The 14893-nt window shown below is 63.1% G+C and overlaps 1 protein-coding gene across 6 annotated transcripts in view; it reads right to left on the bottom strand.

The window, feature by feature from the left end:
* MEGF6 (multiple EGF like domains 6) overlaps positions 1-14893 on the bottom strand; it is a 93648-nt gene that overhangs the window by 49054 nt on the left and 29701 nt on the right. The window lies entirely within an intron of this gene.

Consider the following 14893-nt stretch of genomic DNA (forward strand, 5'->3'; position numbering starts at 1 on the left):
GCAGCTTGGCCGAGAAGGGTCCACCCTGCAAGCAGCCACACAGGGGCTGAGAATCCCAGAAAGCAGCCCCTGGGTTCTGGTCAAGCTGTCGGCTACAGTTTCAGATTCTCCAGGGAAACCAAGCCGCCCTCAGCTCTGAGGCCAGGAGGGGTCCCACACGGTCACACTCACAGCTGCCTGGGACCCACCATGAGGGCCCCAGGCCCTTATAGTCCAGTCCTTCAGGATCACAGGGCATTGACTGGGTCAGGCCTGGGGCAGGCCGTGAGCCCTGAACGCCCAGCCAGGCCTGCCAGCTGGACAACCCCAAACTGACTCCTGCTCTGGCGGGTTCAGAAGGTGGGCAGTTCCTCTGAGGTAGGCATCTGGCCCGCTGGGATGCAGGGACTCCGTCCCGGGCAGGGGCAGCACCACTGTGTCCCCGCACCTCTGGCTCAGTCAGTCAGGTGTTAAGAGGACTGAGGCTGCTGAGGGGGAAGATCAGGCTCCCCACACCTGTATAGACCTCATATCTGTGTAGACCTGCCCAGCTCAGGGTCAGGTACTCCTGCCCACCCATGCTGCCAAGCCACCTTCTCCAAGGTCCAAGGTGCTGAGCTTCCCGTGCCCCCAGCCTCTAAATGCCAGAGGCCATGGCTCTTCCTGGCTGTGGGGGGAAAGTAACCTGAGTGGGGCTCGGAGCAAGTGAGGACTCTGACTTGCCCCAAGCACAGATGGCAGGCATGTGTCCCCTCATCAGGAGCTGCTAGGGGTGAGCCAGACCCTCAGGGCCACACATGAGGAGCAGACAGAACTGGGTACCGGCTTCCCAGGCCTGAGCAGCCCAAGCAGTTCTCCCAGCACCTACTCAGAAGGCTCCCAGCTGGGTTAGGGTTCAGGGGCGGCCACAGTCCTGTGAGAAAAGCCGTGGTCCAGACAGCAGGGCAGCCGTGTCTGGGTGGCTGAGACAAGCTGCCAGCCCAGCCCTGCAGGGTTAACAGTGGGAATGTTCTGGGAATTCCTAGAAAGTTCCACAAGGCAAGACAGAGGCCAGCTCAGTACAGAGGTCAGAGCCAGGCTGCTCAGGGAGGGTTCCATCGCCCTGCCAGGGGAGGCAGCACAGAGGCCAGCCCAGCAGGCTGGGTGAGGCATGCACACAAGCTCCTGACATTTGGGCAGCCACCGAGGGCACTTGGCCAGGCAGGCAAGTCAGGTACCAGGAGATTCATCTCAAAGTGCTGGCACAGTTGGGTCCCTGCAGGTCACAGGAGCACTAGGCAACTCCACTAGGGTGGGACAACCTTGTGAGGCCCTGCCACTATTCTGGGGGACGCCAGGGTGAGAGAGGCTGCAGGCCAGAGCCTCAGGATTCCCCTCAGCCACTGGAAAAGTCCTTAGCTAGCACGACACGGCGGGGCTGCAGGGTCTGGGACGCAGGATGAACACCCTGCCCGTCACTGTCAGAGCTTCTGCGTCCCCTCCTCCCCTGGCGAGGCATCTGCATGCCTGGCACCCCCAAGCAGCCCCCTGCACTCCTGGCTGGGCCGAGCTCTGCCCACGGCCCCCATGACTGCTCAGGGTGATCTGGCACAGAAGGACAGGCAGGCCCCAGGGCAAGGAGGGGCCCACTATCTCAGAAAGCTGGTGCCCAGGCCGGCTGTGGGGGCCGCAGGGAACATCTGTGAGTGTGACGCAGTTCCACACATCAGGGCCCCCAGGACAGAAGCCAGAGCAGCCGCCCCCGAGCCCCACCCCAGCAAATGGCAGCCTCAGCCCAAGCTGGGGGCCGCGGCGCAGGGCAGCACTTTCCCTCTGCCAAGCACCTGGCAGCCAAGCTGCCATCAGGGCACTGGGAAGGGGACTGAGAGGGAGCATGGGCACTGGGGATGGCCTCGGAAGGGCCCACACTGCACTTCAGGCTCAAAGTCCCCTGCTCGGGGAGGCACGCCCCCTGCACCCCAACCCCACACAGCTTTCGAGGCCCATCCTTCCCTCCAGGGCACCTGTGCACACAGTCCTTCCATCGCTGATCCCCAGAATGTGGACCCTGCAGGGCAAGATCTCCCTCTTTGGCTTCACTCCAACACGACGGGGTCGCGTGCCGAGCCCTAACAAAGCTGGGAGGTGGCGAAGGAGGGGACCTGGTAACAACTGCTGCAGCAGAGGCCCGGCACAGGCCGGCTGCCTGGTGACCGCCACTCCAGCCTCAGGCTGGCAAGGGCCCCGGTTACTGTCCGAAGACCCTTGTGCAGTCCTCTGCTGTCTCCTCGGGACACTCCCTCACCTCCGCCTCCCTGAACACACACAGCCACCAGGGCTGTTCCGCAGCACAGAGCACGTTCCTTGAAGAATCTCTCAGACTGTGCCAAGCGCAAGGAGCCCGTCACGAAGGACCGCATACCACGCGACTGCCGGGGACTCCCAGAAGAGGCGAGTCTGTGGGGAGCGCCGGCCGAGTGGGCTGGGGAATGGGCTGGATCTGCAGGACGCAAACGCTCTGGGACGAGAGAGGGGACCTGACACTGCATGGAAGATGTGCCGAAGACAGCCTGGACCGTGAGGCGGCAGAGGCTAGGCCAGCACCACACGCACGCACACCGAGACCAGCCCTACCCACGGGATTCCACCTCCATGTCAACAAAAGCCCCGTGGACAGAGCCACGCCCCACTTCTCCAGGGGTCTCAGTGCAGAGGGAAGAGGTGCCCAGACCCTTCCAGGCTCGCTCTGGCCCCATCACAGGGGACCTTGCTTAGGGGCCGCAACTCCACAAATGTCATTAGTACCAGCAGCCAGCAGCCTGGGCGAGGGCCCCAAAGACACTGCCCTCAGCTAATCCGGGAGCCACAGGAATCCTGAGGGAGCAGGAGGAGGCCCGCAACCCCAAGGTCAGGGTTCTCACCCAAAATGGGTACCATGATGGGGTCCTCGGGTCAGCTACCTGGTAGGTACAGGGGTCAGGATTTGAGGGACCCGCTCTCCGAGCCTCGGCAGGTGCTTGTGGGCCTCGGAACCCCCTGGTGGAGGCAGATGAGAAAAAGTCTGCAGAACCCACCTCAAAGCAGCTGCCTAGGCACATGGCTGGGAGGCCCACCAGGCCTGGTTGGCAACCCCAGACTCAATTCTGCCAGGCCTGGGCACAGTCCCTCCACACAATGAAATGCCTAGGGCTCCTGTTGGGGTGCACCCCTCCTTCTGTGCTGGTGACAAAGACACTTCCAAGGCAAACCGAGCCCAGGACGAGCACAGGGCCAGCCAGGGCCAGCGCAGGCCGTGGGAAGAGGCCAGAGCTTGCCCCACTTGGGAAGGATGCTGGCGTGCCAGGGCCTGCGGGGGGTGCGACGTGGGAGCCCCCAAAGACAAGAGCAGGATCAGGCCCTGGGTGGGGACCTCCGCACGGGCCTCCGCCCTAGGCAGCGTTCCCCAGGACAGAGGCTAGTGTGGAGCAGTGGAGCTCCCCAGTGGGCCAGCAGGGGTCCACTCAGGGGAAGGCCCTCTGAAGGCAGGCCTTCTCCCTCCCTCCACCCTGACACCAAGGCGGGTGTCACAGCTGGCTTACTTGACACTCCAATTCCAAGGGACCTGTGTCACTATGGCCCACCCAGGATAGGGGACAGTGGCTCCCACCCCCTGTACCCGGCCCCCCGGCAGGTGAGGCACCCCCAGACACACGGGCCTACAAGCAAGGCTGCAGCTGCCTGCCAGGAAACAAGCCACAGGGGAGACGCTTCTCCTGAGGCCAGGCCTGGGGACTGGGGGACTCCTCCTGACCCCCCACTCCTCGCTCGGGGCAAGGTCCTGAGAGCCAAGCTCCCTCCCGGGTCCGCGTACCAGAGCAGCCCTGGGCTCTGAGCCAGCCTCCGTCAGGCCTCCTTCTCTGGACGGAAGGGCTACAGCTCACTCCTGGGGACCCCCCTTCACAGACGAGAGCACAGCCTCTCCAGGCACCCAGTCGTGCTGGGCCAGGGTGTGAATCCAAGCCTGGCCACTCGGCCTGTGCACCTGGGCCACCAGGACTGCCAGGCAGGCGTCCTCTCCTGTTTCGGGCTCTGGGGATAAGGAGAGCAGACACCAGGCCCCCAGAGGGCTGTGGAGCATCGAGTGCCTGCTGCTGGGTCTGATGGCAGGAGGATGTGGGACTGCAGTCTAGGATGGAGCCCAGAAAGGCAGAGGAATCCGGAAGAGACCCCCTTGGGCAGGGGCCTGGCCTGTGGAAGCAGCTCAGGGGGAACAGGCAACCTTCTTCACCTCCTCCCCCAGCCAGCTCCTCTCCACACAGCTTTGCACCCCAAACCCGGTGGGCTCTGCAGTCCACCACCATGCAGAAGGCCACCCTTCCCCGGGGCCAGAGGACAAAGCAGAGGCAGAGACCCAGCTGTGCTCTACGGCTCAGGCTCAGCCAAGGACAGCGGCCAGCCCCACCCCGCCACCCTCAGACAGACCCAGAAGCCTCTCAGAGCCAGGTGGCCGAGGACCTTAAGGAGAAAGCCCAGCCCCACTCCAAGGGTACAGGGTACAAGGGTACAGCCAACCCTCCACCTGAGGCCAGGCTTCCCCATCACCTGCCCACGTGGGTCTTGCTCCCACCCAGCATGCCCTCCTCCCAGCCTGAGCAAGAGGACCCACGGCTGGCTGGGCTTTCCTGCCTGGGACCTAGGCTGGCCCAGGCTCCTCTCCCCCAGGCCACTGTAGTGACCTGATGATCCGGAGTCCCTGAGAGACTCCTGAGCACATTGGGCCTCCCTTCTGGTCGTCGTCAGAAGAGGCGGAATGGGGAGGGCCTGGTCAGGGATGAAGAAGGGCTGCCTGGGCGGGGCTGGGGGTTCACCCTGCAGAACCAAGGCCAGAGCACCACAGGAGGGCTGAGCAAGCCTACCAGGCCGGGGCCATGGCCAGGCCTCGACTCGCTGGGTCTGTGGGAAACGCTGTCCCTGATCCATCCACCCACCTGAAGCCTCCGGCGACCTGTCAGGAGCCAGGATTCATGAGTCCCTGCCTGCCGAGAGGCCAAGAATCCCCCTTCCGTAACCAGGTGTCACCCAGACAGGCCAGGGCTGCTCCCTAAATCTCAGCCAGGAGGCTGACAGAAACCCGCCAGACCAGAGTCAGCACGCGGGGCCCCGGAGAGGACAGGCATGGAGCCGCAGGTACAGGGGCCTCAAAGGAGCCTGGGCGAGGGGCCTAGAAAGCCAGCCCCAGGCGTGCGGGCACCCTCACCGTGCCGTGCCCTGGAAAGGAACAGAGGGTGCCGCGAGGGTCCCTCGGCCAACCCTCCAGAGGCCCACGTGTGGGCATAACTGGGGCCTCCTGGTCTACCTCCCCCGGCGCGTTCCTCCCCAGGAATGTTCTGCCTCAGAGCCCGGATGGGCCCCTCCTTCCCTCCAGGGGCAGCGGGACAGTTGGGGCTCCCTGTGTGAGCTTGCTCTGCAGGACCGGCGTGCCCGTTCAGCATCCCAGGCCGAACAGGCTCAGGGGCCCGCTGGGTGGGGCTGAGCATGTGCACCCCACTCCCACCCCAGGAAGCCTGTCACCCCCTCCCCTGCACCCTGCATGCTGGGGCAGGTGTCTGGCCCCCAGGGACGGGTACGTAAGGCCTCTTAGGGGGATGGTGGTGCTCAGCCCGCCTTGGGGACACACAGTGGGTCAGGCTGGGAGCACTGCTGCCTGGCACGGTACCAGGACCCAGCCGAGGCCAGGGTGCCAGACGGCAGTGAGCACCCAGGGTGCCAGGCAAGAGTCAGGGGCAGAGCTGCCATGCTCAGGGGCCATGCTCCCCGCCGAGGCTCTGGGGCAGGATCCTCCCAGGCTTCCTCCAAGCCGACCTGCTTTGGCAGTGGAGAAATCTTTCCAACGTCTCCCTCCAGGGTCCTTCCCTTGTGTCCATCTCCCACAGGGACGTTTGTGATGGCACTTAGGACCTCTGGGCAATCCAGGACAGCCTACCACCTCAAGCCCCTCAAGCTGGCCATCCTCTACGCTGCCACCACACAGGTTCATGTCATCATAAGAAGAGGACACAGATGCTTGGCTGACAGCTGGGTGGTGGCAGCCTAGCCCACTGGCTGAGCCCCCCACGTCTCAGCCTCTATGAGCCTCTTCAGAGCAGGGAAAGGTGTCCTTCCTGCCTACACTCTCCTGTCCTGGGAAGCGGAGAGGCAGAAGGGACCAAGACAGGCTTCTTGCCAGGCACAGGGTCTAGGGGCTGCAGAGACGCCAGCCAAGACCCACAGGCAGCCACACAAAGGAGGCCAGAGAAGCAGCAGCAGAAGGCAGAGGTCACTCATTTGCCCAGCCCCTTCCATGACAAAGCAACCAGGGCCCCAGCTCAAAATGTCCCCACGTGGCTCCCAGGACCTGTGGCTGGCCTGCAGGAAGCAGCCGTCCAGGTGAGGCCCCTGCTGAGGAGCCCTGGAGCTGAGGGCCATGCACCCATGGCCTCAGAACCTGCCCTCCAGGCTTCCCCCTGAGCAGGGGAGACCCCTGCGTCCTGCTGTGTCCTGGCATATCCCACCAGAGTTGGCACTGATTCCTCTGAGCTCAGGGCCCTCCCAACTTTGGGCAAAAGTTGCCCAAAGCGAGCTCCACTTCAAAACCATCCCCCTCCACTTCAAAACCACCCAGCAAAGGGCCTTGGCACAGGCAGCCTGGGCGCAGGGACCCTGAGTGCCCACCCATGACTGCTACGTCTCACCCCTCCCCCAGGACTGATAGGACCCCAGCTGGCCCAGAACCAGAGTGACACAGCAAGTCTGTGGCCGGCATTGCCTGCGCCAAGCCAGGCGGACTGTGGGCCCCCTGGGCTGGCCCAGCCTGTCACAGGAGTGGCTGCCGTGACCTGGGCAGGGTGACCAGCTATAGCCACGGGACATCCAAGTCCACATGATGCTTCCCCAGCGGCCAAATGGACTCCTCTGGATGTGAGGGGTGTCCAGTGGCCCCGAATAACCTAGAGGCCTAAGTGAGGCCCACAGTCTTGGCCCAAGACCCCCGTGAGTCTGCCACTTGGGGCAGAAAAGCTATACTCATTCTATGGTGACGATCACAGGCAGAACTGTTGGTCCAATGGAACTAAGAGTGCAACTACCTCCCAGCAGGGCCGCAGCCAGGCTCTCTGTCCCTGAGCAGGGGAGACCCCCGTGTCCTGCTGTGTCCTGGCATATCCCACCAGAGCTGAGGGGCTGGTCCAGCAGGCGTAGCACCTGCACCCCAACAGCCTGCACCCCAGCCCGTGGCCCCAGGACCATACCATCTGACCTTGACCTTGACCACACCAAGGGAAGGGGGCAGAGGTGATGCTACACCGGACATCCGTCAAGCAGCGAGCCCCAGTGAACACCACACCAGAACAGGCAGACATGGTGCAGCTCCCTGAAGCCAGGCTTGGGGTGAGGCTGCAGCACTGTGCCCCCTGGCCCCAACTCCCAGCACTCAGCGCCCGCTGCAGGCAGGACGCTGGACACAGCACATGCACCCCAACCCCTCTGAACGTCAATGCAGAGCCCAGGAGAGCTGCAGGGAGGAGCGGGGCTGCCTGCCAGCTGCCCTCAGGCAGCAGACAGCCCCGCTAGGCCACACTTCGTAAGTGGGGGAGCAACAGGAGGAAGTTGGCATCAGAAAGAGGCAAGGACATGGGAAGAGACACGACGGGCTTCTGACCACAGGCTTCAGGACTGGAGGAAGGGCCCCCTAGCCAAGGTGCGCGCCACGCCTGTGGCAGCTGGGGAAGGCCAGGAAACGGGTCCCGCCCCGGAGCCTCCAGAGGTACCAGCCCTGGGACACCTTGGCTCTAAAGCCAAGGAGACCAGGGAGACCCGTCGGGATTCTGGAAGGTAACAAATCTGTAGTTTCAAACCATTAAGTTTGTGGTGACTTCTCAGGGCAGCAAATGAAAAGCTCATACTGTCAGGAGACATGTCACCTTCAAAATGGAAAATGACCCAACACTTGTCTATAAGCACTGCTGGCTGCTCCAGCCTCAGCTTGTCCTTGGCCCCCAGGCCAGCAGGAGGCATCCAGAACGTTCCAAACTGAGTCCCATCAGACCCTGTCCACCCGAGCACAAACCAGGGACACTCAGGACTCACTCCCCACAGCAAGCATCTTGGAGCCGATGATATGCCCAACTCCACCCAAGGAAAGCCATGAATTCCAGAGGGCAGGAAGTCATGAAGTAGGGCCAGTGGTGGGATCCCAGGGGCGAAGCTCGGAAGTGCACACCTGGCACGAATTCCTGGAGAGAGGTCCCTGGGACAGAAGCCACGCATGCACCTAGTGGAAACAGGCGGGCAGGTACAGCAGACCGTGGGCTGTGCTTCCCCCACTCCCAGGAGACAGAGGTCCAGAGCCCTGCCTCGGACGCCAGCAGACAGCTGATCTCCAAAGGCGTCAGTCACCAAGACCCTTCTGCAGAGCGACCGGCCCACCTTCCTGCTGGCATTTGGCTGGGCCTTGCCTCTGGGCTTGCTAAGCGTGGGCCTCTCCTGCAGACCTCCAGCACCGTCAGAGACACCGCCATCCTGGGGGCCCCTCCACAGTGCCCCAGCCGTCCTACCCACTGTTGCCGCCTGGTGGCAGCTTCGGGAACAACCTCACAGCCTCCCACTTTACTCCCTGAGGCATGAGCAGGGCGGCCCCTTCCTCCTGAACACCAGGGACCCTCCTGAAAGGTCTGGGCAGCCCTGCAAGGGCATCGCTTGGGACCCAGCAGAGAAAGCCCCCAAAACCACTCTTCCCCGAGACTTGCACGCAGCTGAAGCAACTGACCTCACACAGGACAGCTTGCTCCTATGGGCTCGTTCCGATGGCCAGGGTTGTCTAGCTGTCCAGCTGGAGAGGCTGGGGCTCCCAGGGCTCTGGAGCGCAGGGGTCAGCCCTTGGCAGAGGTGGCTCTGGATAGCCACCCTGTTTCCAGCAGGAGGGGCAACAGAGGAAGTCCAGCCTGGTGGGACAGGAACATCTCAAGAGGACTTGGGGTCCTGTCTGGTAGAGGCTGCCACTGGCTGTGGCCACAGGACGTGGAAAGAGGAAACACGTCCCAGCCGAGCTTTGGGGGCAGCAGAGGGTGGGGCATGAGGGCCAGAGGGGACCTGGAGCTTCCAGTTCAGCCAGGAGCTGAGACCCAAGACGGTGGGGCCAGACACCACAGAAGGTCAGGCCAAGTGGGCAATGGGGCATCAGGAGAGGAAACCAAGTGTCCCCAGCAGGGCCCAGGGCTGCCAGAACAGACATCACTGAAGGTATCCAGGAAGTGGAGCCCAGACTGGACCAGAGGGCTCCATCAGTTTTATTTTGGGGTGGGGGTGTTTACCAGGGATTGAACTCAGAGGCACTTAACCACTGAGCCACATCCCCAGCCCTATTTTGTACTTTATTTAGAGACAGGGTCTCACTGGGTTGCTTAGCACCTGCTTTTGCTGAGGCTGGCTGTGAACTCGCAATCCTCCTGCCTCTGCCTCCCTAGCCACTGGGATTACAGGTGTGCGCCACCACGCCTGGATCCGTCACCTTTTGCCATCAGCCCAGGAGCCAGTACCCAGATGCCCAGCATGAGGCAGTGACAGCTGCTTTCCTGGGTAAAGGCCACCAAGTGCCAAGGACAAGAAGGTTTCCTTCGTGCAGACACGGATGCCCTTAGAGGGGAGGCACAGGGCTCTGGGAGCCAGGGAGCCGCACCTGTAGCAGGTGCTACAGGTGGGCAAGCCTGCTCCCTCCCACGCCCTGTGGCCACCCTGAACGAGGCCCCTCCAGAAGCCCAGGGCAGCAACAGAGCCACTGGGGGCGTGGCAGCCAGCGCGCATGCGCCTGGCCGGGCAGGCCTCCCTCCCCTGACGGCGTTCTCTGCTTACTCGGAAAGCTTTCAGGTTCGGCCTGTTTATACACACCAGCCTCCAAAAATGTGGGAATGGGCTTTTTTTTAAATTTTCCATTTGTTTCTCAGAAAACAAGACAAGATGTAAAAGGCCCAGAGGAAGCCAAGAACATTCCTTCGTTCCCCCAAACATCCAGGTCTCTCTCCCCGTGGCCGAGGTCCTGGGACCTTCCAGTTCTCTGGCAGAGCTGGCCAGGCTGCAGGGGGCCAGCACCAAGCAAGCGCCAGGAGGGCGGGGTGGGCCCAGCCAGGCAGCCCCGGGCCCCCTCCCGGCGTGTGCCTCTGCCTGTCTCTCTGTTTCAGCCACAGGACTGACTTCTGCCCTCACAGGGGTCCCCCAGGCCTAGGAAGGTCCCCACACAGTGTCACCCTCTAGGTGGACGACAGGGTGTGACAGGCTCCGTTTCTTGCTCAGTTTCGGGGACTGATGCAGGAGAGCGGGTGGGGCTTCCCCACCACCTTCCAGGGAGCTGTGAGCCCTGCAGGGAGGGGCGGGGCCCCGGCTGGAAGGCGGCCTGGTGGGAGAGCTTGCCAGGCCTGGCGGGCCGTCCACTCGCAGCTCCCTGGGCTGAACCAAGGGTTGGGCACACGAGTCACCGGCCAGCCAAGCACCTTCTCCACCTGTCCAGGACACACAGGCAGGTGGCAGCGCCTCCCTCTGGGCCCCTCGGGATCAGCACCATGGTGAGAGTGGAGGTGAGGGGCTGGCCCTGCAGCCCAGGGCCTGGCCCAGCTCTCCAGGCAGCCCCCAGCCCACCCAAGGCAGCCCACCCTTCCAGGAAGCTCGTGCCCACCCCGGCCTGGCGCCATCCACAGCCCTTCTTGGTCCTCTCTGACCAGCTCAGCCCCACCGTCACGGGCCAGACTGGCCCAGTCCCTGCATGGTCAGTACCGTCCCTGGTCTCGCTTATACAACAACTCTGCAGGTGGCCTGTCCTCCCCACGGGGCTGCAGGTCCCTGAGGACAGGACACATCTAGGAGCCAAGCCCCAGGCTGTGCCTGGTGCCCAGCAAAGGTCAGCAAATATTTGCCAGGAGAATGCTCGCTGGAAGGGGGAATGCTGGGCGGGCTATTACCAGTGGGCCCGGGTTAGAGCGTAAGTCCTGTTTTAGGCAAAGCGCCCGCCACAGAGCCGCGAGGTCGATGCTCGGGTTGTAGGAACAAGGGACCCTGGGGGTCGGCGTGTCCCGCCCATCTACAGATGGGAACACGGAGACGGCGAGAGGGCGCACTGCCTGCACCCATGACAGCGAGGCTTGACCTTGCAGTCCCAGACGGGAAGGCTGGCACCCCTCCGGCCTGCTTCTGCTCTGGCCCTCCCTGCTCCAGACAGGCACATGAGCCCCAGAGCCCAGAGCCCTCTCTTCCTCACACCTGCAGAGCCGGACATCGACAGGCACCTGCCCTGCCCTCGCATCACCGGGCTCCGTCTCTGTCCTAAAGACTTCCTGGCTACCAGCCCAGCCCCAGTGCCAGCCACTAACCCACCAGGCAGCCCATGGCCTCCTCCCTGGGCCTCCTGCCTCCACCTCAGCCTCTACTGACCAGAGGAAACCCCCTAAAGCAGATGTCTGACCCCCTGTCCCCAGCCCAACTCTCAGCAATCCAACAGGGGTGAACTCCGCAGCCCTCGAAGGGTCACCAGACCTCTGCGCCTGGCCCTCCCACACCAGCCACTCCCTCCAGGCTGCAGTGTTCCCCCCCGGACCTGCCCAAGTCAGACCAATGTCAGCTCCTCCAGGCCTGGCCACCCCACTGTCCTGGTTTATGTGCCTGACAGCCTATAGCTGTGGTCATGACCCTGCCTCCCGCTGCCCCCAGGACACGGCCCCCAGGATAGGGGCCTATTGGCCTTGGTGTCCAATCCCCAGCATGGGGCCTGACACACAGTGGGGGCCAGAAGTGAACTGCTGGCTGGCTGGATAGGTGTTCATGTGTCAAACTGTCACAGAGGTGTGTCAGGCGTGAGTGACAAATGCAGGAATGGAGGCTGGCAGGGAGGGGAGCCGACCGCAGACACGCCCCTTGCTCAGGCAGTTCACCTCCTTATGCACCAAGAACGTACTTGCAGGAGCCTGCAGTGGCCTCTCACTGCCACCAGGGGGTGCTGATGCCTTGCCCTGGACCTGAGGCAGGATGGGGGCTGAGCATCAGGGCGGCAGCAGGGGCCACTCCCAGGAGGAGGTCTCAGCCCCTAAACCTGCCCTGTGCTGGGCCCGGCTGCTTGGGGGCCCTTCTCTCAACCCTTTCTGCCACCAAGGGAAAGACTTGGAATCACAGGGAAAACAGGGAGTCCTGACCTTGGGTGCCCCCAGCCCCAAGGAGGGGAAGCCTGTGTGGAGTCGCAGGGTCTGGGCCAGCCCCTCGCCTTCCCTCCCACCCCAACCCTCCAGGGCACCAAGGGCGCCAGCCAGGACCACCACGGGGTGGGGGACGCCAGGCCCTGCCCTGCCCCGCATGGATAGGTAAACGAGACAGCAGCCGTGGTGGGCGATCACACCGGCCTCACCTGGGGTCGAGCTCAGTGGACATGGTTGGGTGGACAGGGGCCAGCTGCCTGCCCTCCTGCTCTGCAGGCCTGTGCCCCAGGCCAGCTGACTCTGCTGGGGCATCTCCCAGTCCCCTGCATCTTGGCCTTCCAAGAGTCCTCAGGCACAGTTGCCCCTGTAGGCAACAGTCCTGGTGGGTCTTTGGCCAGACAGCCTTCTGAGCCCTCTGACCATGTGTGGTGCAATCTGGGCTGCCCCCCTGGCAGAAGTGCCATCTCAATCTCAGGCCAGGGCGAATGCCCATCTGTGGAGAGAGGCTGCTCCCCACCCTCCAACAGCCCTGGGCCCTCAGGCCACAGGGACCACACTGCCCACGACCTCTCCTGAAAGTGGTGCTCAGAGGCTGCTCACTGTGCCCGAAGACCAGAAGCTTCTGCCTCCCCCTGGCCACACCAGGGACTATCTTCCCACCCCTCCAGGCAGCCCTCTTTGTTCCTGAGGATGTCACCACACCCAGTCCTTGTAACCTTGATTGTGGCCAGTGCACATCATGGGACAGAGGGACACAGCACAGAATGCCTCGCTGGCCAGTCTCTCCACCCCCAAGCTCTATGTCTCACCCTGCATCCTGCTACCCCTTGGGCTGCAGATCCTGTTCCCTTGTCATTAGGGGCACGTGGGGACACCACCCAGGGGCCGTGCAGCTGGAGAGGACTGGGGTGGACAGGTCAGCACAGGGCACAGGTGTAAAAACCCTTAAGAGTGGGAGGCAGAGCTCACTCTTGAGTGTCCCCTTGGCAATGTGAAAACGGGGCAGAGGCACACCTGGCTGTTGGCCACTTGGAGGTTCTCGAAGCATCAGCAGCCACGGCCTCCATGTGGACAAAGCTGTGATCCCAGCCCTGGACCCAGAGTCCCCCAGAAAGGCAAAAGGCACCATGGGCTGGAAGGTCCTGGGGAACACTGGCCAGCATCGGGCCCTCTTACTTGGCTGGGAACAGGCCTCCTGGCCCCGCCAGCGTCAGGGAACCCATCTGCCCCGAGCCAGTGCACAAAGGGAAGCTTCCGGGGCGTGTGACACTTCCTCCTTGTGTGAGGAAGGCGACCGTCCGCGGGACACATCACTGAGCACATAGCGGAAAGGAGCCGAGGGCCAGGCCTGTCGTCCTCAGCCGGTTGGCAGCCAAGCCCCGCCCTTCCCTTTCCAGAAGCAGAAAGCCATCCCCAGGGAGCAGAGAGGACAGCAGGCTGGGCTGGGAGGGAGCCTGTCGGAGCCCACCCGACACGGGACAGCCCCCTCAGCTCAGCAGAGGCACCCAGGAGCCTTCTGAACTGCCCGGTTAAACCAAGTGGCCTCAGGGCTGCCCAGGTTTCTCTGCTCCGGACTGGTAACCGTGCTCTACACAATCAAGACGGCCACCTCACTGAGGGGACAGGGCTGCCTGGGCTGCAGCCACTGTGCTCCAGCAATGCCCAGGCACTCCATCCTGGCCTCAGGGCCAGCACTATGGAAACCTGACACCCATCAGGACGGGAGGCTTCCAGAGACTGTGGAGGTCAGCCTGCCTCCTGAGACCTCTGAGCAGGGGGTTGGCTACTGGGTGGCCCCGCTGTGGACAGTGGAGGGCCAAGCTTCCCCGGCTGCTCCTGGCTCCTCTGACACTGCCCTGGGCAGCAGCTCCCCTGCAGCTGGCAACAGCTGGAGGCCACATATGAGGCCATGGGCCTCTGGCTGCCACCTCCTCCCTGCACCATCCTGTCCTGTTATCAGCTGGCAGCTCCTCGTGATGTTGCACAGACCCTGGCGCAGCCGGGCACAGAGGCCAGGCCCTGCTCTGGAATGCCTGCAGCCAAGACCCAGGAGCAGCCAGCGCCCTCCTCGCCGCCCTCGTTAATCATCCTGCTGGGAGCGGGATCTCAGCACGTGCCCCCAGAACCCTAAAAGCCAGGCACCAGCAGGCTGCCTGGAATTTGCTTTCCTGAACAGTTATAGCTCTGGTGGCCGTCACTTGGGTAGAGAGGACAGGAGATGACAGCCAAACTCTGGCCCAGACCAAGAACAGGAGCAGCTCACAGGCCACCTGGAAACCCTGGCATCTTCTTGCTGGAAGGATCCTGTGGCTGAGTCCCAACCCTGGCCAACCAGAGTGGCTGGAGACGGCAGTGCTGCCTGAGGGCTCAGCACCAAGCCAGTGCTGGCAGTCCCAGATACACCTGGGGGGCCTTAGCTGCAAGGCGGGGTCTGCAGAGGTCCCCCAACCTCTGAGCCACTACTCAGTACTCACAGACTGAGTGGGTCACTTACAAGTCCCATCTGACACTGACAGTGGCCTCCTATTTCCCAGGAAGGAAATGGACATAGCGAGTGGTCAGACACCCAGGATTTAGTGTCAAACCCCACAGGGATGCCACACCAGCAGCTGGGGCACCTGGGACCTGCTGCTGTCCTGTGATAGCTGGCAAGATGGTACCAACTTCATACCTGGCATCCCACCAGGGCCAGGGGCCAGAGGTGTGAATAGGACCTGCCACACATCAACTGGATGCCCAGTCCCTCT

This window comes from Sciurus vulgaris, assembly GCF_902686455.1.
Source record: "Sciurus vulgaris genome assembly, chromosome: 1".
Taxonomy (NCBI): Eukaryota; Metazoa; Chordata; class Mammalia; order Rodentia; family Sciuridae; genus Sciurus; species Sciurus vulgaris.